We start from the raw sequence: 22608 nt of genomic DNA, 5'->3' as shown, positions 1-22608 counted from the left end.
AAAGCAGAAGAAGAAACTGGTGGCAACCTTTACTGTTCCGCAGCTGCTGCAGGTGATCCCCAGGCAAGCAGGGCCTGGAGTGGACCTCAGCAGTCCTACAGCAGAGGGGCCAGACTGTTAGAAGGAAAACTAAGAAACAGAAATAACTTCATCATCAACAAACAGGACGTCCACCCAGAGACCCAATCAGAAAGTCAGCAACTACAAAGACGACAGGTGGATAAATCCACAAAGATGGGAAGAAACCAGCTCAAAAAGGATGAAAACAGCCGAAACCAGAACATTTCTACTCCTATAAGGGATCACAACTCCTCACCAGCAAGGGAACAAGACTGGATGGAGAATGAGTGTGATGAAATGACAGAATCAGGCTTCAGAAGGTGGGTAATAAGAAACTTCCAAGAGCTAAAAGAACATGTTCTAACCCAATACAAAGAAACTAAGAACTGTGAAAAAAGATTTAATGAAATGTTAACGAGAATGGACAACTTAGAGAGGAATATGAGTGAATCGATGGAGCTGAAAAACACAACACAAGAACTTCACGAAGCTTGCACAAGTATCAAAAGCCAAATTGACCAAGCAGAAGAAAGGATATCAGAGACCGAAGATAAACTCAATGAAATAAAACGAGAAGGTAATATTAGAGAAAAAAGGGTAAAAAGGAATGAACAAAGTCAACAAGAAATATGGGACAATGTGAAAAGACCTAATCTACGTTTGATAGGTGTACCTGAATGTGACAAAGAGAATGAATCCAAGCTGGAAAATACTCTTCAGGATATTATCCAGGAAAACTTCCCCAACCTAGCAAGGCAGGCCAATATTCAAGTCCAGGAAATACAGAGAACACCACAAAGATATTCCTCAAGAAGAGGAACCCCAAGGCACATAATTGTCAGATTCACCAGGGTTGAAATGAAGGAGAAAATGCTAAGGGCAGCCAGAGAGAAAGGTCAGGTTACCCACAAAGGGAAGCCCATCAGACTCACAGCAGATGTCTCAGCAGAAACCCTACAAGCCAGAAGAGAGTGGGGGCCAATATTCAACATCCTTAAAGAAAAGAACTTTCAACCCAGCATTTCATATCCAGCCAAACTAAGCTTCATAAGTGAAGGAAAAATAAAATCCTTTGCGAACGAGCAAGTACTCAGAGATTTCATCACCACCAGGCCTGCTTTACAAGAGCTCCTGAAAGAGGCACTACACATAGAAAAGAACAACCAGTACCAGCCACTCCAGAAACATACCAAATGGTAAAGAGCATCAACACAATGAAGAATCTGCATCAACTAACGGGCAAAACAGCCACCTAGCATTAAAATGGCAGGATCAAATTCACACATAACAATATTAACCCTAAACGTAAATGGACTAAATGCCCCAATCAAAAGACACAGACTGGCAACTTGGATAAAAAGCCAAAACACATCGGTGTGCTGTATCCAGGAAACCCATCTCACATGGAAGGATACACAAAGGCTCAAAATAAAGGGATGGAGGAAGATTTACCAAGCAAATGGAGAGCAAAAAAAAGCAGGAGTGGCAATTCTCATCTCTGATAAAATAGACTTTAAAGCCACAAAGATCAAAAGAGACAAAGAAGGACATTACATAATGGTAAAAGGATCAATGCAACAAGAAGAGCTAACGATCCTAAATATATATGCACCTAATACAGGAGCACCCAGATACATAAGGCAAGTTCTTAATGACTTACAAAGAGACTTAGACTCCCACACAATAATAGTGGGAGACTTTAACACCCCATCGTCAATATTAGACAGATCAACGAGACAGAAAATTAACAAGGATATCCAGGACTTGAACTCAGACCTGGAACAAGCAAACCTAATAGACATTTACAGAACTCTCCACCCCAAATCCATAGAATATACATTGTTCTCAGCACCACATCACACCTACTCTAAAATTGACCACATAATTGGAAGTAAATCACTCCTCAGCAAATGCAAAAAAGGAGGCTGGAGAGGTGCCAACCTCCTTTCCAGCTGGAGAGGCCCCAACACTGGAGGGTTCTGTAGGCAGCCTGGTCATCAACTTGCAATACCTCACAGAGCCAGTTCACTCAGTCCCACTCTGAGCTCCCACGAGAAACACTGCATCTCCAGGCCTGGGGTTGTTGGGGAGAGAGGCAGAGGCAGAGGTAGCTGGAGCACCATTCTCTCCCGCCAGGACATTGCTTGGGCTTTGGTATTGACTGAGTGGCTGACAGTTATCTTCCAACCCCAACTGGCTGGGGGCAGGACAAGGGCTAGGCTTGATGGTGGCCAGGCTTGCCTGCTCCCTGCCTGGGATGCCCCTGCTCTGGACCTATTATTTCTCTTCATTGGTTTATTTTTCAATGCATCTTTAATTTGTAAAGAAATAAAATAAATTAAGATGTAACCATTAAAAAGAAAAAAAAAAGGATGTGGAGAAATAGGAACACTCTTACACTGTTGGTGGGAGTGTAAATTAGTTCAACCGTTGTGGAAGACAGTGTGGCGATTCCTCAAGGACCTAAAAATAGAAATTCCATTTGACCCAGAAATCCCATTATTGGGTATATATCCAAAGGATTATAAATCGTTCTGCTATAAAGACACATGCACACAAATGTTCATTGCAGCACAGTTTACAATAGCAAAGATCTGGAACCAACCCAAATGCCCATCAATGATAGACTGGACAGGGAAAATGTGGCACATATACACCATGGAATATTATGCAGCCATCAAGAACGATGAGTTTGCGTCCTTTGTAAGGACATGGGTGAACCTGGAAGCCATCATTCTCAGCAAACTGACACAGGAACACAAAATCAAACACTGCATGTTCTCACTCATAGGCGGGTGTTGAACAATGGGAACACATGGACACGGGGAGGGGAGCACTACACACTGGGGTCTGTTAGGGGGAAATAGGGGAAGGACAGCGGGGGGTGGGAGGTTGGGGAGGGATAGCATGGGGAGAAATGCCAGATATAGGTGAAGGGGAAGAAGGCAGCAAATCACACTGCCACCTGTGCACCTATGCAACAATCTTGCACGTTCTTCATATGTACCCCAAAACCTAAAATGCAATAAAAAAAATTTTTTTTTTAATTAAAAAATAAAATTTGCATCCTGAATTCTTTAGGTATCCGACTCTTGACAGTATTCTTACAACTCAATTTTTTTTTCTCTAAAGTTTTCCAAGAGTTTGGGCTGTTTGGAGCCTGAAAAGCTGAGCCTTGAGTCCTTTATTTACTTCTTTGTATTTCTTTTGAAACAACTGTCCCCTGAGAGCAATAAGTAAAGAATATTCTCTCATTTTGGGTTTCCAGAAACAGACCATGATATAAGGGTTTGTATGAAAGTGATTTATTAGGACATGTTTCCCACCAAAACATATAGAGAAGTAAGGAATTAGAATAGGGAAGGAAAGAAAGTCAAGGAAAGATGTAATATCAAACGAAGTCCTGCAGAAGATAACTTTGGCCCTCTCTCAGGATATAACCCTGTACACAATGGAGGTCACTCTTTAGAGTTTTTCCCTGAACGGTCAAGAGAGTTTGAATACTTATCCTCTCATTTTATCAGTAATTGGTTTACAGCTGCCCAAGGGGAGGGTGGAGAAGAAAAGAAGGGGAGTAGGAATTGTGGCACAAATTCCAAGGCACATCTGCAAATTCCATTCTAATAGCATCTGTTAAAAATACTCGGCTATGATTGGAATGCATCTCTCAAAATTCACACATTTAAAAACTTAACCGCCAGTGTAACAGTTTTAGGAGGTGGGGCCTAATGAGAGGTGACTGAAGCACGAGGGTTCTACTGTCACTAATGGATTAATGTAGTTATAACAGCAATAGGTCAGTTACTGTTAAAGTGGGTTATTATAAAAATGAGCCCAGTCCCTTGTGCTTTATCTTTCACATGTACTCACTTGTCCTTCTACCTTTGCAATGGAATAATGAAGCCCAAAGTCCCTCCCCAGATGCTAATGCATGCTCTTGTACTTCCCAGCATCTAGAACTATAAGAAATAAACCTATTTTTAACAAACTATCCAGTTTATGGTATCCTGTTATAGCAACACAAAATGGACTAAGACAGATAATTGGTACTAAGGAGTAAGTGTATTGTTATGATAAATACCTGAAAATGTAGAAGAGGCTTTGAAACTGGGTAATAGATAGATGCTGGATGAATTTGGAGGAGCAGGCTAGAAAAAGCCTGTATGTCATAAAAGAAACATTAAGGGCAATTCTGATGAAGGCTCAGAAGAAGACTCCACAAAGAGGATAAATCTAAATCCTCTTACAGATTATTTAAGTGATTGTGACTGGAATGCTGGTAGAAATATGGACAGTAAAGGCCATTCTGATGAGATCTTAGATGTAAATGAAAAACAAGGTATTGGAAACTGGATGAAAAGCCATCTTTGTTACACAGTTACAAAGAATTTGGCTGCATTGTGTCCATGCCCTAGGGATTTATGGAAGCCAGAATGTGAGAGCAATGAAATAAGATATTGAGCTTAAGACATATCTAACTAGCAAAGTATTAAAGCTGCTGCATGTCTGCTTTTGGCTGCTTATATTTAGATGCAAGAGGAAGGGTATAATTTTAAAGACATAATCTATAATCAAATTATTATTTAAAGACATAATTTATAATTTATGAAGAACAAAGGAGCTAGAAAACAAGGAACAAAAATGGTACTAGAATGTCCTTACCTAGCAATAATTACCTTGTATGTAAATAGATTAAATTCTCCAATTAAAAGACAAAGTGGCTGAATAGATTAAAAAAAAAAGACTCAACTATGTGTCGCCTACAAGAGACTCACTTCACACCTAAGAGTATACGTAGACTGAAAATAAAGTGAAAGAGGAAGGTATTCCATGCAAATGAAAACCAAAAGATTTGGGGTAGCTATACTTATACTATACAAATAGACTTTAAGTCAAAAACTATAAAGAGACAATAAGTCATTATATAATGATAAAGAAGTCAATTCAGCAAGAGGATATAATGATTTTAAATATACATACACTCAACACTGAAGTACCAAAATACATAAAGCAAATATTAATAGATCTACATGGAGAGATAGACCATAATATAGTAATAGTAGGAAACTTCAAAACCCACTTCCAGCAATGGACAGATCATTCAGAGAGAAAATCAACACAAAAATATTGAATTTAAATTGCTCTCTATACCAAAGGGACCTAACAGTCATTTACAGAACGTTTCATCCAAAACTCTAAAATACACATTTTTCTCTGATATGTTTTGGTTCTGTGTACCCACACAAATCTCCTGTTGAATTGTAATTCCCAGTGTTAGAAGAGGACATGGTGGGAGGGGATTGGATCATGGGGGTAGACTTTCCTCATGCTGTTCTCATGATAATGAGTTAGTTCTCATGAAATCTGATGGTTTAAAGAGTGTGTAGCACTTCCCCCCTCATTCTCTCTTTCTCCTGCTACCACTAGAAGAAGGCGCTTTCTTCCCCTTCATCTTCTCAATGATTTTAAGTTTCCTGAGGCCTCTCAATCATGCTTCCTGTTAAGCCTGCAGAACTGTGAGTCAATTAAACCTCTTTTCTTCATAAATTACCTAGTTTCAGGTAGTTCTTTATAGGATTGTCAGAATGGATTTAATACAGAAAATTGGTACCAGGAAGTGGGGCATTGTTAAAAAGACAGCTGAAAATGTGAAAGCAACTTTGGACCTGGGTAATGGGCAGACGTTGGAACAGTTTGGAGGGCTCAGAAGAAGACAGGAAGATGTGAGAATGTTTGCGACTTCATAGAGACTTGTCGAATGGTTATGACAAAAATGCTGATAGTGATATGAACAATGAAGTCCAGGCTGAAGTGGTCTCAGATGGAGATGAGGAACTTATTGGGGACTAGAACAAAGGTCACTCTTGCTATGTGTTAGCAAAGAAACTGGGAACATTGTGCCCCTGCTCTAGGGATCTGTGGAACTTTGAACTTAAGAGATGATTTAGAGTTTCTGGCAGAAGAAATTTCTAAGCAGCAAAGCACTGAAGATGTGGCCTGGCTACTCCTAAAAGCCTATGCTCATTTGCAAAAAGAAAGAGATGGCCTGAAATTAGAACTTACATTTAAAAGGGAAGCAGAGCATTAAAGTTGGAAAACTTGCAACCTGACCATGTGGTGGAAAAGAAAAACCCATTTTTCTGGAGAGACATTCAAGCTGGCTCTGGAAATTTGCATAAAAGGAGCCAAATGTTCATAGCCAAATAACGGGGAAAATGTCTCCAAGGCATTTCAGAGAACTTTACCACAGTTCCTCCCATCACAGGCTCAGAGACCTAGGAGGGAAAAATGGTTTTCTGGGCCAGTCCCAGGGTCCAGTTGCTCTGTGAAACCTCAGAACATGGTATCCTATGTCTCAGCTGCTCCAACTCCAGCCATAGCTAAAAGGGGCCAAGGTACTGCTCATTCCATGGCTTCAGAGGGTGCAAACCCCAAGCCTTGGCAACTTCCATCTGATGTTGGGCCTTCAGGTACACAGAAGGCAAGAGTTGAGGTTTCAGATCCTCCACCCAGATTTCAAAGGATGTATGTAAATACCTGAATGTCTGGGCAGAAGTCTGATGCAGGGGCAGGGCCCTCAGAGAGAACCTCCACTAGGGAAGTTCAGAAGGAAAATGTGGAGTTGAAGCCCCAACACAGAGTTCCCACTGGGGCACTGCCTAGGGGATCTGTGAGAAGAGGACCACTGTATTCCAGACCCCAGAATGGTAGATATAATGACAGTTTGCACAGTGCTCCTGGAAATGCCACAGATACTAAATGCCAGCCTGGGAAAGCAGCCAAAGTGATTGTACCCTTCAGAGCCACAGAAGCAGAGCTGCTCAAACCCTTGGGAGACCACCCCTTGCATCAGCAAGCCCTGGATGTGAGACATAAAGTTAAAGGAGATTATTTTGGAGCTTTAAGATTTAATGACTGCCCTGCTGGGTTTCAGACTTGCATGTGGCCTTTACCCTCTTTGTTTCGTCCAATTTTTCTCATTTGGAATGGGAGCATTTACCCAATGCCTGTACCCCCATTATATCTTGGAAGTAACTAACTTGTTTTTTATTTTACAGGCTCATAGGCAGAAGGGACTTGCCTTGTCTCAGATGATACTTTGGACTTGGACTTTTGGGTTAATGATGGAGTGAGTTAAGACTTTGGGAGACTATTGGGAGGGCAAAATTGTGTTTTGTAATGTGAGAAGGACATGAGATTTGGGAGGGGCCAGGGGCAGAATAATATGGTTTGGCCCTCTGTTCCCATTCAAATCTCATGTTGTAATTCCCAATCTGGGGGGAGGAACCTGGTGGGAGTTGATTGGATCATGGGTATGTATTTCCCCATGCTGCTCTTGTGACAGCGAGTGAGTTCTCACTAGTTCTGATGGTTTATAACGTGTGTGGCACTTCCCTCCTCACTCTCTCTCTCTCTCATGCAATAGAGCAATAGAAGAAGGTGCTTGCTTCTCCCTCACCTTCCACTATTACTATAAGTTTCCTGAGTCCATCCCCGTCATGATTCCTGTTAAGCCTGTGGAACTGTGAGTCATTAAGCCTCTTTTCCTCAAAATGAATGAAAGATGTAAATGTAAGAGTTAAAACAATAAAACTACCAAAAGAAAGCATAAAGGACATACTTTATGATAGTGGTCTGGGCAAGTATTTTTTGGACAAGGCCACAAAAACACAGACAATAAAAACATAAATAGACAAATAGGATTACATCAAATTAAAAAGCTTCTGCTTGGCAAAGTAAACAATAAATAGAATAAAGAGACCAACTATAGATTGGGAGAAAATATTTGCAAACTGTGCATCTGACAACAGGTCCTGTATATGCATAATATATAAGGAGCTCAAATAACCCAAAACAGAAAAAGAAAACAAATAATTTGATTTAAAAATGGGCAAAATATCTTAACAGGCATTTCCCAAAAGAAGTACATATGGCGAAAATGTAGATAAATTGCTCAGCATCACTAATCATCATGGAAATGCAAATCAAAGCCACAAAGTGAGATATTACTTCACCCCAATTAGAATGGCCATTTTTGAAGACAAAAACCACAAATTCTGGAAGAGATATAGACAAAGGGAAACATTTATACATTGTTGATGGGTTTATAAATTAATACAGCTGTTATGGAAAACAGTATGGAGGTTCCTGAAAAAAATTAAAACTAGAACTAACATATGATCCAGCAATCCTACTATTGAGTATATATCAAATGGAAATAAAATCAGTGTCAGTATATTTGAACTCCCATGGTTGTTGCAGCGCTATTCATAATACCGAAGGTATGCAACCAACCTAAGTGTCCATCAATGAATAATTGGAAAGAAAATGTATTATATATGTGCAATGAAATATTCTTCTGCAAAAAAAGATGAAATCTTGTCATTTGCAAAAACATGGATGAACTGGAGGACATAATGTTATGTGAAACAAGCCAGACACAGAAAAACAAATACCACATGATATCACTCATATGTAGAATCGAAAGAAGTTTATCTCATAGAAGCAGAGAGTAGAATAGTGGTTACCATAGGCTGGGGAATGTGTGTCAGGGGGAAGTGATGGGCGAGATAGGAAGATATTGGACAACAGGTACAAAGTTACAGTTAGGAGGAATAAGTTCCAATGTAGTGTTGTAACTAGTACAGTGATTATAGTTAACAATATTTTATTGTGTATTTCAAAATAGCTACAAAGGAGAATTTTAAATTGTGCTCACCACAAAGAAATGAAAAGGTACAAAGTGATGAACATGATAGATACCCAGAACTGGTAATACGTAATGTATACATATATCAAAAGGACATCAATAAGATAATTTGAGAAAACTGAATGAGTATGGAATATAAGATAATACTATTGTATCTATAATAAACACCCCAAATTGGATAATTATATTGTTTTTGTGTAAAAAAATGTCTATTCTTGGGAGACACATGCTCCAATATTTAGGTGTGAGGACACATAATGTCTATAATGTCTTTGCAAATGACTCAGGAAAAATAATAATTATGAATCTAGATTAATTTAGTCTTATAAGTTTTCTGTACATTTGAAATTTTTAACACAAACAATTTAAAATAATAATAAAAAATAGTTCTTCCTTCAGCAGCACATATACTAAAATTGGAAGGATACACAGAAGATTACCATGGCCCCTGCACAAGAATGACACTCAAATTCATAAAGCATTCTATATTTTTAAACACCTCTATGCAAATAAACTAGAAAATCTAGAAGAGATGGATAAATTCATGCACACATACACCCTCCCAAGACTAAACCAGGAAAAAGTTGAATCCATGAATAGACTAAAAACAAGTTCTGAAATCAAAGCAGTAATTAATAGCCTACCCACCAAGAAAAAGCCCATGAACAGATGGATTTACAGCCAAATTATATCAGAGGTAAAAAGAGGAGCTGGTACCATTCTTTCTAAAACTATTCCAAACAATTGAAAAAGAGGGAATCCTCCCTAACTCATTTTATGAGGCCAGCATCATCCTGATATCAAAACCTGGCAGAGATACAACAATAAAATAAAATTTGGGGCCAATATCCCTGATGAACATTGATGTAAAAATCCTCAACAAAATACTGGCAAATTGAATTCAGCAGCAAATCAAAAAGCTTACCCACCATGATCAAGTTGGCTTCATCCTTGAATTCAAGGCTGGCTCAACAAATGCAAATAAATAAACATAATCCAACACATAAACAGAACCAATGACAAAAACCACATGATTATCCCAATAGGTGCAGAAGAGGCCTTTGATAAAATTTAACATCCCTTCATGTTAAAAACTCTCAATAAGCTAGGTACTAATGGAATATATAATAAAGGCTTTTTATGACAAACCCTTAGCCAATATCATAATGAATGGGCAAAGCTGGAAGCATTCCCCTTGAAAACCAGCACAAGACAAGGATGCCTTCTCTCAACACTCCTATTCAACACAGTATTGGAAGTTCTGGCCAGAGCAATCAGGCAAGGAAAAGAAATAAAGTGTATTCAAATAGGAAGACAGGAAGTCAAATCACCTTTGTTTGCAGATGACATAATCCTACCTCTAGAAAACCTCAGCAGCTCAGCCCCAAAACTCCTTAACCTGATGAGCAAATTTAGCAAAGTCTCAGGATACAAAATCAAAGTGCAAAAATCACTAGCATTCCTACACATCAACAACAGGCAAGCAGAGAGCCAAATCATGAATAAACTCACATTCACAATTGATACAAAGAGAATAAAATACCTAGGAATAAAATTACAAGGGATGTGAAGATCTCTTTCAGTAGAACTACAAACCACTGCTCAAGGAAATAAGAGAGGACAAAAACAAATGGAAAAACATTCCATCCCCATAAATAAAAAGAATCAGTATCATGAAAATGGCCAGACTGCCCAAAGTAATTTATAGATTCAATGCTATTCCCATCAAACTACCATTGACATTCTTCAGAGAATTAGAAAAAACTACTTTAAATTTCGTACGAAACCAAAAAAGAGCCCATATAGCCAAGACAATCCTAAGCAAAAAGAACAAAGCTGGAGGCATCACGTTATCTGACTTCAAATTATACTGCAAGGCTACAGTAACCAAAACAGCATGGTACTGGTAGCAAAACAGACATATAGACCAATGGAACAGAACAGAGACCTCATAAATAACACCACACATTTACAACCAAGTTATCTTTGACAAACCTGACAAAAACAAGTAATAGAGAAAGGATTCTTTATTCAATAAATGGTGCTAGGAAAACTGGCTAGTCATATGCAGAAAACAAGCAGGACCCCTTCCTTACACCTTATACAAAAATTAACTCAAGATGGATTAAAGACTTAAATGTAAAACCCAAAACCATAAAAACCCTAGAAGAAAACCTAGGCAATACCATTCAGGATTTAGGCATGGGCAAAGACTGCACAACAAAAACACCAAAAGCAATTGCAACAAAAGCCAAAATTTACAAATGGGATCTAATTAAACTAAAGAGATTCTGCACAACAAAAGAAACTATAATCAGAGTGAATAGGCAACTTTCAGAATGAGAGAAAAATTTTACAATCTATCCATCTGACAAAGGTCTAATATCCAGAATCTAAAATAAACTTAAACAAATTTACAAGAAAATAAAATCAACTCCATCAAAAAGTAGGCAAAAGATATGAACAGACACTTCTCAAAAGAAGACATTTATGTGGTCAACAAACATATGCAAAAAAGTTCAACATCATTGATCATTAGAGAAATGCAAATCAAAACCAAAATGAGATATCATCTTACACCAGTCAGAATGGTGATTACTAAAATATCAAGAAACAATAGATGCTGGTGAGGCTGTGAAGAAATAGGAACACTTTTACACTGTTGGTGAGAACGTAAATTAGTTCAACCATTGTGGAAGACAATGTGGTGATTCCTCAAGGATCTAGAACCAGAAATACCATTTGACCCAGCAATCCCATTACTGGGTATATACCCAAAGGAATATAAATCATTCTACTATAAAGACACATGCACATGTGTGTTTACTGCAGAACTATTTACAATAGTGAAGAAATGGAACTAACCCAAATGCCCATCAATGATAGGCTGGATAAAGAAAATGTGGTACATATATACCATAGAATACTATGCAGCAATAAAAAGGAATGAGAGCATGTCCTTTCCCAGGACATGGATGAAGCTGGAAGCCATCATGCTCAGCAAACTAACACAGGAACAGAAAACCAAACATTGTATGCTCTCACTCATAAATGGGAGTTGCACAATGAGAACACATGGACACAGAGAGAGGAACAACACACAATAGGGCTTGTCAGGGGTGGGGGCAAGGAGAGGAAGAGCATTAGGACAAAAAACTAATGCATGTGAGGCTTAAAACCTAGATGATGGGTTGATAGGTGCAACAAACCACCATGGCACACATATACCTATGTAACAAACCTACATTTTCTACACTTGTATCCCAGAACTTAAATTAAAATTTTAAAAAAGAATAAATAAAAGGACTATCTAGAGAAATCCAGAGAAACGCTTGCACAAGTGCATCAGGAGACATATATAAGAATGTACACATTTATAGCAGCAAATGTGCTCTCATATACTAAAAAAGTTACAATAAACTAAATGTTCTTGAGTAGTAAAATACATTATATTGTATATATAAAATGGAATACTACAGAGCAGTGAAAATGAATCAGCTAGAGTTACATATCACAACATGAACAAATCTCCAAAACGTAATGAGAGAATTAAGCAAGTTGTAAAAGGCATTATATAGTATGATTCCATTTATTTAAAGTTCAGAAATAGGCAAAACTAAACAAAATCATCAATCAACACTCTAAAAAATTGAGGGTAAAGGGATCATCAATGTAATACAATAATCTATCATCTGAAAAAAATTGCTAACCTCATTTGAATTGAATATTTTGTCCTTTACCATCCATGTTCTATTATAGGACTGTGCTCAGAAAGCTTTAGATATTATGGTGTCATCATCACTGGTGTTAGCTCAGCCAAGATTTTTATTGTTATTATTAGTTTTATATTTATAGTCATTCTAATGAGTGTCATAATTTAGGACTCTGGTGACAACTAGAAGAGCTACAAACTATTCTGTTGATATCTTTGCCTTTTATTGTGAATATATAATCAATCTCAGTAGTAGAAATAGCACATACAGATTTTTATTAGCAATTGATTCCTATGATCTTTAATTATGCATTCATCTTCTCCATTTAGTACTACTGCCTTTTCTTCTAGCATTATCAGGTTACAGTGTCAAATATCTGCCATTCACTGTCAAAACAGCATCTACCCACAACAAAGGATAGAAATAGCAGCCCTCCCACAGCCACAGCTAATCAATGTTTTATGATGACCAAGACATACAGCCATCAATAAGCACATGGAATCATGCTTTGAGCTTGGGGATAAAGACATACTGAGTCTTGAGGTTAAAAGATCCAAAATCATATCACATGTACACCACTTTAAAGAATATGGCTATTAAGCTCTTCCTCTGTGGTGGGAATAAGGAAGACACATTTGATAACCAACTTAAAATATCTAAAGAGTTGTCACATGGAAGCTGGATTTGACTTGTTCTTTATGATCCCACGGGACAGAACTTGAATCAATGGGTGAAGGCTTCAGAAAGACAAATTTGATCAATTTAAGGAAGAGACACCCAGAAATACAATAACCAGTCGCACAGAAAAGTGAACTGCATATTTCAAGAAGCATTGTAAAAGATTTTAAGCAAACAGTAGGATGAGGTCAGAGAATAAAATGATTGAATTCTTAGGGTTCTGAGAGTCTGGGTTCTAGGCATGGAAGAGGATGCTGAGCTAGGAGTCAAGAGGCCTGGGTTATTGCCCTTGCTCATCCACTAACTAGATAGATGACCACCATTTTGAGACTTTTCTAATATGAGTATTAGGATAAACTGATAGTGTTGTCACTGCCTTGATAGAAATAACAGCTCTTATCAGATGAATTTCACACTGATGTCAACCTTACGACAGCAAATCTGTTTCACTGGTGACAACCTGATTTACTAACACTAGGAATCTGATGTAGACCCACAAGATTTGGAGCATTTATTCTCTAGGGAAACGTCAGTGGAAGTATAATGTACACATCACCACCATGGAGTTAAAAAAAAAAGGTTTATTGTGAACAGTGCCACAATAAACATACGTGTGCATGCGTCTTTATAATAGAATGATTTATAATCCTTTGGGTATGTACCCAGTAATGGGATTGCTAGGTCAAATGGTATAATGATAGACTGAATAAAGAAAATGTGGCAAATATACACCATGGAATACTACGCAGCCACAAAAAGGGGATGATTTCATGTCCTTTGCAGGGAAATGGATGAAACTAGAAACCATCATTCTAAGCAAACTGACACAAAAACAGAAAACCAAACATCGCATGTTCTCACTCATAAGTGGGTGTTGAACAATGAGAACACATGGACACAGGGAGGGGAACATCACACACTGGGGCCAGGGTGGTGGGGGGCTAGGGGAGGAATAGCAGAGGGTGGGAGATTGGGGAGGGATAGCATTAGGAGAAATACCTAATGTAGACAACAGGGCAATGGATGCAGCAAATCACTGCCATGGCACGTGTATACCTCTGTAACAAACCTGCACGATCTGCACATGTACCCCAGAACTTAAAGTATAATAAATAAAAAAACAAGTTTAATCAGAGGGAAAGATTCCAGAGGAACTAGGCTTGATGGTCAAGAAAACCAATTTGCCTTTGAGAGAAATTATTCCTCCAAGAGTAGCTTTACCCTTGGCTTCTATGAAATATTTGTATATCACCTGGAAATAAGCACCACAACATCTTCTTTTTTATTAGTTTATTATGTTACTGAATAATATATGACGAACAAAATCAGTTGGCCAAATATTGTTCACATTCTGAGTCTATGTAAAGGTAAGCAGGAATAGCTTATAGAGTCCTTGATATACCCTGAACCAAGAAAGTCAGCTGTGTTTATTTTATTATTATACATTTTACAGAGGAAAGAAATCTCTTTTTCTATATTCCAGGGCAATGGAAAGATGCCTCATTTCGTTTCATACTGTTTCTATCCCTGTTAGGAATACAGTCACTGTTATCTACTTTTCAACTGTACAGCAATTTTTAGCAATTTCTGATGGGGAAATGTATCAGTCAAGGTCCCTGCAGGAAACAGGTGATTCCACTCAGGTGATTCAATTAGGAGATTTTTTAAATAAAGGACTACTTACAGATGTGTGGCTAGGGTTAAGGTTAAACAAGGAAGGATAAGGCCATTATGACCCAAAGATGAGTCATAGCTGGCAGCCATTACCAATCCTAGGTTTGAAAGGGAACATGGAGGAAATAGTGTTTTAGGAACCAGTGAAAGCTGGAACTATGGAGGAAGGGATACTCAGCAAAAGCTGTAGCACTGGAGAGACTCAACCACAGCCAAAACCAGAACCAACTCAGCCAGGGTGAAACAGAGAAAAGATATCTCTACCTTTCTCTTTTTATGTCCTACAGTCTCATGCTGGTGACTCCCTTTAACTGAATCAACAATGTAAACTCAGAAATTTAGTTTGGAATAGTTTGTCCAATGACTATCTCCTAACTTCCATTTCAGATTCTTTTCCATAATATAATGCTTTCAAAGGGATATAGTCTAGCAAAGTTTGTTAATGACTAGCCAACCTATAAACAATGGAATCCATATGTCACTTGGAGAGAAAAAAAGATGCATAGGGCTACATTTATTGTAATTTAATCATCATTCAAAAATTAATTGAGCCACTACTGTATAGTGCTGAAGACAGAAATGGTATCATAATTCATGGATCTTCTACAATATAAAAATGCCTAGAGACATGCTTAGTTAAAAAAAAAGAAGATATAGACACTACATGTAGATATGGAAGTTTGCCCATATAGACATCTGTCTGTAGTACGCATGTATGGGTGTATATATGTATGTGTGCCTATAGTGAGTATGTGCATATCCGTGCTGATGTTCTCCATATCGCCTCTCCATGACCCTCCCCAAATCCACTCTCCACTCTTCTCCAACTGCTTTGTGCCCTAAATGACTGAACTATATGAATTACATCAATGGGTTTTCTCATCGTTTGGCTTCCTGTTGGATTCAGATAATGGGTGGAAAGCCAGAAGAAAATCAGAAGGCAGAAAATGAGAAAGATCAGAGTATGTATTTCTCTGAGTCTCCTTGCAAAGTCACTATGACTCATCTTATCCTCAACTAAAAATCACAGTTTCTATCAAGCAATCTGTCTTTCTCTGCAGGTTCCAGTTGCTGCTCTCTCTCCCTGTCCCTTTAGTAACGACTGCACCTTGCTTTGATTACTTCACTAACCCTGTGGTTTCTCTGTACCCTGCCCATGTCTTGTAAATTATACCTTTATTAAACTCTTCTCAGGTTATCCAATTTGAGAGTGTCATCTGCTTCCAGTAGGAACCCTGATGGATATATTATGCCCCAACAACTCACAAGGATTAATAGGGTTTCTCCAGTCTTACTGCAACATTCCAGGCTTTAGAATAATTAATCTAGGTCTATTAGACTGCAAGGTCTTCAAGAGCAGAGATCACACCATACACACAGTTGTAACACCTGCAGGCCTAAATAGCTCCTGCCCACAGTTGGCAATCAACAATTATTCTGAGGAATTGAATTGACCTAAAACAAAACATAGCTATTCCCAGGCTTTGATCTTGAATGGATAATATAAACATTATCTTTAATCATGATATAAAAAATCATGTGATCCTAAAGAATTTATTGATGTTAACTGACTGAACATAATTCCCATTTTAATGTCTTCTTCATGTAGAAATAAATGGTTGTTAAAAGTACTGTCTGGGCACGGTGGCTCACACCTGTAATCCCAGCATTTTGGGAGGCTGAGGTGGGCAGATCACTTGAGGTCAGGAGTTCGAGACCAGCCTGGTGAACATGGTGAAGCCCTATCTCTACTAAAAATACAAAAATTAGCAGGGCGTGGTGGCTGGCACCTGTAATCTCAGGTACTCGGGAAGCTGAGGCAGGAGAATTGCTTGAACCCAGCGGGGTGGAGTTTGCAGTGAGCTGAGATTGTGCTACCACACTCCACCCTGGGCGACAGAGCAAGACTCCATCTCAAAAGAAAAAAAAAGGACTATTATACAGCTGGCTGTGTAATTACATTAATCAAAGAGTGCCTCTTCTGTTTGTTTCTTTGCTGTTGCCATAGTAGCAACCACATGTTTGCAAGTAGAGAGCACACATAGAACCCATTCATAATTACACGTGTAGCACTACATTTCAGAGAACACAATAAATATGGAGGTCATGAGTGCATGGAAAAGAAATATGATGAAAAAAGATTTTCTCTCCAGCTTTTCTATCTTTTGATTATTCCTAACCCCTTTCTTAGTATGTTCTGATTCCCTATTACCCCTTTTCATTCACTTCAATAAAAAGGTCTCTGCAGCCACCCACCAAATTACAAACATCTGCTCCTGAAATGACCCAGAACTGTTCTTTAAAAAAAGTCAGTAGGAAATTAAGTCCTGCCATAACAAAAATACAATGGAATGAAAGTATCTGCTGATACATTTCTAAGAAAACTGACACCACCCTCAGTCTTTTTTCATTTTATGGCAGAGCATCGAAGTCTTTCTTTCTAAGTACTGTTTGTATTACTAAGGGTTCTTATTTGTGATGAAATACCTTGCCTAGCTGTGCAATATAGGTTATAGACCTTGCCATTCTCAAGGATATTGCCAAGATTAGTTAATTATTGTCCATTTTAAAAATAAACAAATCATAATGCATATACCAAGGGTAAAACAAATTTTCCAAAGACTTTCATTACATCAATACTAAATAATAATTTCTCTTTCTCTCTCTCTCTATTTTCCTGATAGTATTTAAGGAAAGTAATATATTCTTTAGAGAAATAAGAGATGGTCTTTACTTAATTCTAATTAAGTCTTTCTAAAGGAGATGGATGCCAATCCAATCTACCTGAAAATTCTTTCTTTATTTTAAATAGTCTCACAGTTTAATAACATATTTTGGCATTACTTTTGTCCAGTACAAAATTAATTTTATATTGGCAATAAATTGTCACTGTACAATAAGACATTTGTTTCTGCTTTCTTTGGTGTTGATCTCATCAATGTTGATCATTTGCTTATTTATCATTTCCATTAGCATTTGCTGACTGCTTATCATGCAGTCGACACTTTCCTAAACTTAAAGAATATACAAACAATGATCCTAACCCTTCAAAAGCTTATGTCTAGAAAATAAGACAGGCATGCAGTAAACTGGCAGAACAGCTAGGGGATGCATAGTCTATGAGAGCCTAGCAGAAACCACTTATTTCTGCTTCCTGTGCTTGTTCATCCTCCAGCAGCCTAGAGAAGCAAAAGAACAAATATGTAAGGCTTCTAAGCTTGAAACTGACCCACTGTCACTCCCACTACATCCTATTGGCCAAAGCAAGTCACAAGGCCAACTGAGATTTAATGGGAAAGGATACAGGCTCCATCTCTTAATGGAAGGAGCAGCAAAGTAATGGTGCAAAAGCTGTGAATGCAAGGAGAGACAGAAGATTGGAGACATGTTTGCATAGTACCAAATGCACAGTAAGACAACAGATCTAACCTAGAGGGAATCAGAAAAGGCAAAATACAGTCTTTAAAGATTAGTAAGATTTTTCTATAATAATATGCATTAAAAGGCAAATCAATAGTTAGATTGACAGTATAAAACAAGAAATCCAAAACACATAATTGAGTGATAGCCTTGAGTCAGTTGTTCTCTTGTTACATTTCTCACTTAGCTAAACCTCTGAAAAGTAGACATTTTTTTCCTTAACTTTAGTTAAATATAAACTCATTAATTCTTTTTTCTTTTTAAAAATTTTTCCATAAGTTATTGGGGTACAAGTGGTATTTGGTTACATGAATAAGTTATTTAGTGGTGATTTGTGAGGTTTTGGTGCACCTATCACCCAAGCAGTATACACTGCACCATGTTTGTATTCTTTTATCCCTTGCCCCCTTCTGCTCTTCCCCCCAAGTCCCCAAGTTCATTGCATTATTCTTATGCCTTTGCATCCTCATACCTTAACTCCCACATATCAGTGTGAACAAACGATGTTTGGTTTTCCATTCCTGAGTTGCTTCACTTAGAATAATAGTCTCCATTCTCATCCAGGTCACTGCAAATGCTGTTCATTCATTCCTTTTTATGGCTGAGTAGTATTCCATTGTATATATATACCACAGTTTCTTTTTGTTGTTGTTGTTGTTTTTGTTTTTGAGACCAAGTCTCACTCTGTCACCCAGGTTGGAGTGCCATGGGGCAATCTTGGCTCACTGCAATCTCTGCCTCCTGGATTTAGGTGATTCTCCGGTCTCAGCCTCCTGAGTAGCTAGGATTATAGGCACACACTACCATGTCCAGCTAATTTTTGTATTTTTAGCAGAGACAGGGTTTCACCATGTTTGTCAGGCTGGTCTCGAACTCCTGACTTTGTGATCTGCCTGCCTCGGCCTCCCAAAGTGCTAGGGTTACAGGCATGAGTCACTGTGCCTGGCCTATCCGCAGTTTCTTAATTCACTCATTGATTAATGGGCATTTGGGTTGGTTCCGCAATTTTACAATTGTGAATTGTGCTGCTATAAACATGAGTGTGCAAGTATCTTTTTCAAATAATGACTACTTTTTCTTTGCTGGATCAAAAGGTAGTTCTACTTTTAGTACTCTAAGGAATCTCCATGCTGTTTTCCACAGTGGCTGTACTAGTTTACATTCCCACCAGCAGTGTAGAAGTGTTCCCTGATCACCACATCCACCCCAACCTCTATTGTTTTTTGATTTTTTTATTATGGCCATTCTTGTGGAGTAAGGTGGTATCACATTGTGGTTTTGATTTGCATTTCCCTGATCATTAGTGATGCTGAGCATTTTTCATATGGAGGTAGTCTGGCAGTACTCCCCATAAGTCTGTGGTGGTGGTGGCCATGGGGAGAGGCTCCTCTGCCTAGAGAAAGGGGAAGGAGGAGTGGGAAGGACATTATTTTGTGGTTTGAGTGCCAGCATAGCCATAGTAGAATAGATTTATATGGTTGCTTACTCCAGGCCCTGGCTCCCTGAAGGCATCTCTGGACAAACCCATGTCAGGGGGAACTCACTGCCCTAAAGGGCAGGAAACAAGCCTAACTGGCTTTGACACCTGCTGATTGTAGAGCTCTTGGGCTTTGAGCAAACATAGGCAATAGTCAGCTGGTGGTTACAGCAGGCCTGGGCTAAGACCCAGTGCTATACCAGTTCTGAACCAAGGATGGTTCCAATGGTGGTGGCCACAAAGGTGCTTGTGTTATCCCTTCCCAAGCTCCAGGTGGCTCAGTGAAGAGATACTCTATTTGGAAGAATGCAATAAAAAAAAAAAAGAACAAGACTGTGCCTGGTAATCCAGAGAATTCTTCCAGATCTTATTCAAGACCACCAAGGTGGTACCTCTACAAGTCTGCAGGAACCACAGCATTACTGGGATTGGGATATCCCATAATGTAGATATAACTAAGATTACAATGCCCAAGACCCTTTCAATACCTGGAAAGCCTTCCCAAGACAAACAGGTAAAAAAGAAACCAGACTATGAAGTCTAAAATAAATACCTAAGTATGCACTGCTCAGGTGACAGGTGCACCAAAATCTCAGAAATCACCACTAAAGAACTTATGCATATAACCAAAACCACCTGCTCTCCAAAAACTATTTAAATAAAATAAAATAAAATTTAAAATAAAATAAAATAAATGCCTAACTCTTCAGTGCCCAGACATCAACAAAAATCTACAAGCATTAAGACCATGCAGGAAAACATGTTCTCATCAGACAAACTAAATCAGGCACCAGGGACCAATCCTGGAGAAACAGAGATATATTACCTTTCAGACACAGAATTCAAAATAGCTGTTTTCAGGAAACACAAAGAAATTCAAGATAATACAGAGAAGGAATTCAGAATCCTATCTGATCAATTTAACAGAGATTGAAATAATTTAAAAGCATCAAGCAGAAATTCTGGAATTGAAAAATGCAATTAACATAACAAAGAATGCATTAGAGTCTCTTTAATGGAATAATTCATCAAGCAGAAGAAACAATTGGTGACCTTGAAAACAGGCTACTTGAAAATACACAGAGGAGACAAACGAAAAATGAATAGAAAAGAATGAAGCATGCCTACAAGATCTAGAAAACCACCTTAAAAGAGCAAATCTAAGACTTATTGGCCTTAAAGATGAAGTAGAGAAACAGATGGGGTAGACAGATTATTCAAATGAGTAATAACAAAGACTTTCCAAACCAAGAGAAAGATATCAATATTCAAGTACAAGAAGGTTACAGAACACCAAGCAGATTTAACCCAAATAAGACTATCTCAAGGCATTTGATAATCAAACTCCAAAAGATCAAGGATAAAGGAAAGATCCTAAAAGCAGCAAGATAAAAGAAACAAATAACATACAATGGAGCTCCAATATCCCTGGCAGCAGACTTTCCAGCAGAAACTTTACAGGTGAGGAGACAGTGGCATGACACATTTGAAGCACTGAGGGAAAAAAAAAAACTTTTAGATTAGTATATCCAGTGGAAATATCATTCAAATATGAAGGAGAAATAAAGACATTCCCAGACAAACAAAAACTAAGGTATTTCATCAACATTAGACCTATCCTATAAGAAATGCTAAAGGCAGTTCTTTAATCAGAAAGAAAAGGATGTTAATAAGGAATAAGAAATCACCTGAAGGTACAAAACTCACTGGTAACAGTAAGTAGACAGAAAAACACGGAATATTATAACACTGTGATTGTGGTGTGCAAACTACTCAAGTAGAAGCATTAAAAGCTGAGCCAATAAAAAATAATAAGTACAAAAAGCTTTCAAGACATAATTAGTACCATAAAATATAAATATTAACAGAAAAATGTTAAAAAGTAGGGCAATGAAGTTAAAGTGTAGAGTTTTTATTAGTTTACTTTTGGCTTGTTTGTTTATTAATGTAATCAGTGTTAAGTGGTCATCAGTTTAAAATAATGAGCTAGAAAATAGTATTTACAAGCCTTGTGGTAACTTCAAATTTTAAAAAAAGCATATAAAGGATACACAAAAAATAAGCTATGATTTGGAAGCAACCTAAGTGTCCATCAACAGAAGAATGGATAAAGAAATTGTGGCAAATATAAACAATGGAATGCTACTCAGCCATAAAAACGAATGAGATCCGGTCATTTCCAACAGCATGGATGAAACTAGAGGATATTTGTTAAGTGAAATAAGTCATGCACAGAAATAGAGACTTCATATGTTCTCAGTTATTTTGGGAGCTAAAATTCAAAATAACTGAACTCATGGAGATTAAGAGTAGAAGAATGGTTACCAGAGGCTGGGAAAGATAGTGGGTACACGGGGCATAAGAGGAGATAGTTAATGGGTATGAAAATTGTTCAAAAAAATGAATAAGACCTAGTATTTGATAGTCCAACAGGGTGACTATAGTCAATGGTAATTAAATTGTACATTTTTAAATAACTGAAAGAGCATCATTAGATTTTTTTATAACACAGTCAATGCTTGAGGTGATGGATGTCCTATTTATGCTGATGTGATTATTATACATTGCATATCTGTATCAAAATATTTCATATACTCCATAAATACATATACCAAATATGTAACAACAAAAATTAAAAATAAAATTTTTTTAAAGTAAATATTTTTGTACAGCTGTACAGTGTGTTTGTGTTTTAAGTTAAGCATTATTTCAAAGTTAAAAAGAATTTAAATGCTTATAAATTAATAAGATTATAGTCAGCTAAGGTTAATTTTTTTTATATAAATTTAGTGTAGCCTAATTGTATAGTGTTTATAAAGTCTACAGTAGTATACAGTAATATCCTAGGCCTTCACATTCACTCACTACTTATTGAC

The 22608-nt window shown here is 37.7% G+C and overlaps 1 long non-coding RNA gene and 1 other non-coding gene across 3 annotated transcripts in view; one reads left to right on the top strand and one right to left on the bottom strand.

Annotated features, from left to right (window-relative positions):
• Positions 1 to 22608, bottom strand: part of LOC105734663 (uncharacterized) — a 407309-nt gene that overhangs the window by 308794 nt on the left and 75907 nt on the right. The window lies entirely within an intron of this gene.
• LOC135269968 (U6 spliceosomal RNA) lies at positions 9157 to 9263 on the top strand. The gene has a single exon (XR_010338201.1). It is a non-coding gene; the product is annotated as a U6 spliceosomal RNA (small nuclear RNA).

This window comes from Aotus nancymaae, unplaced genomic scaffold, assembly GCF_030222135.1.
Source record: "Aotus nancymaae isolate 86718 unplaced genomic scaffold, 86718_ANA_hifiasm-v0.15.2.pri h1tg000058l, whole genome shotgun sequence".
Taxonomy (NCBI): Eukaryota; Metazoa; Chordata; class Mammalia; order Primates; family Aotidae; genus Aotus; species Aotus nancymaae.
The sequence above is the reverse complement of the archived record's forward strand: the minus strand, read 5'-3'. Positions and strand labels throughout refer to the sequence as shown.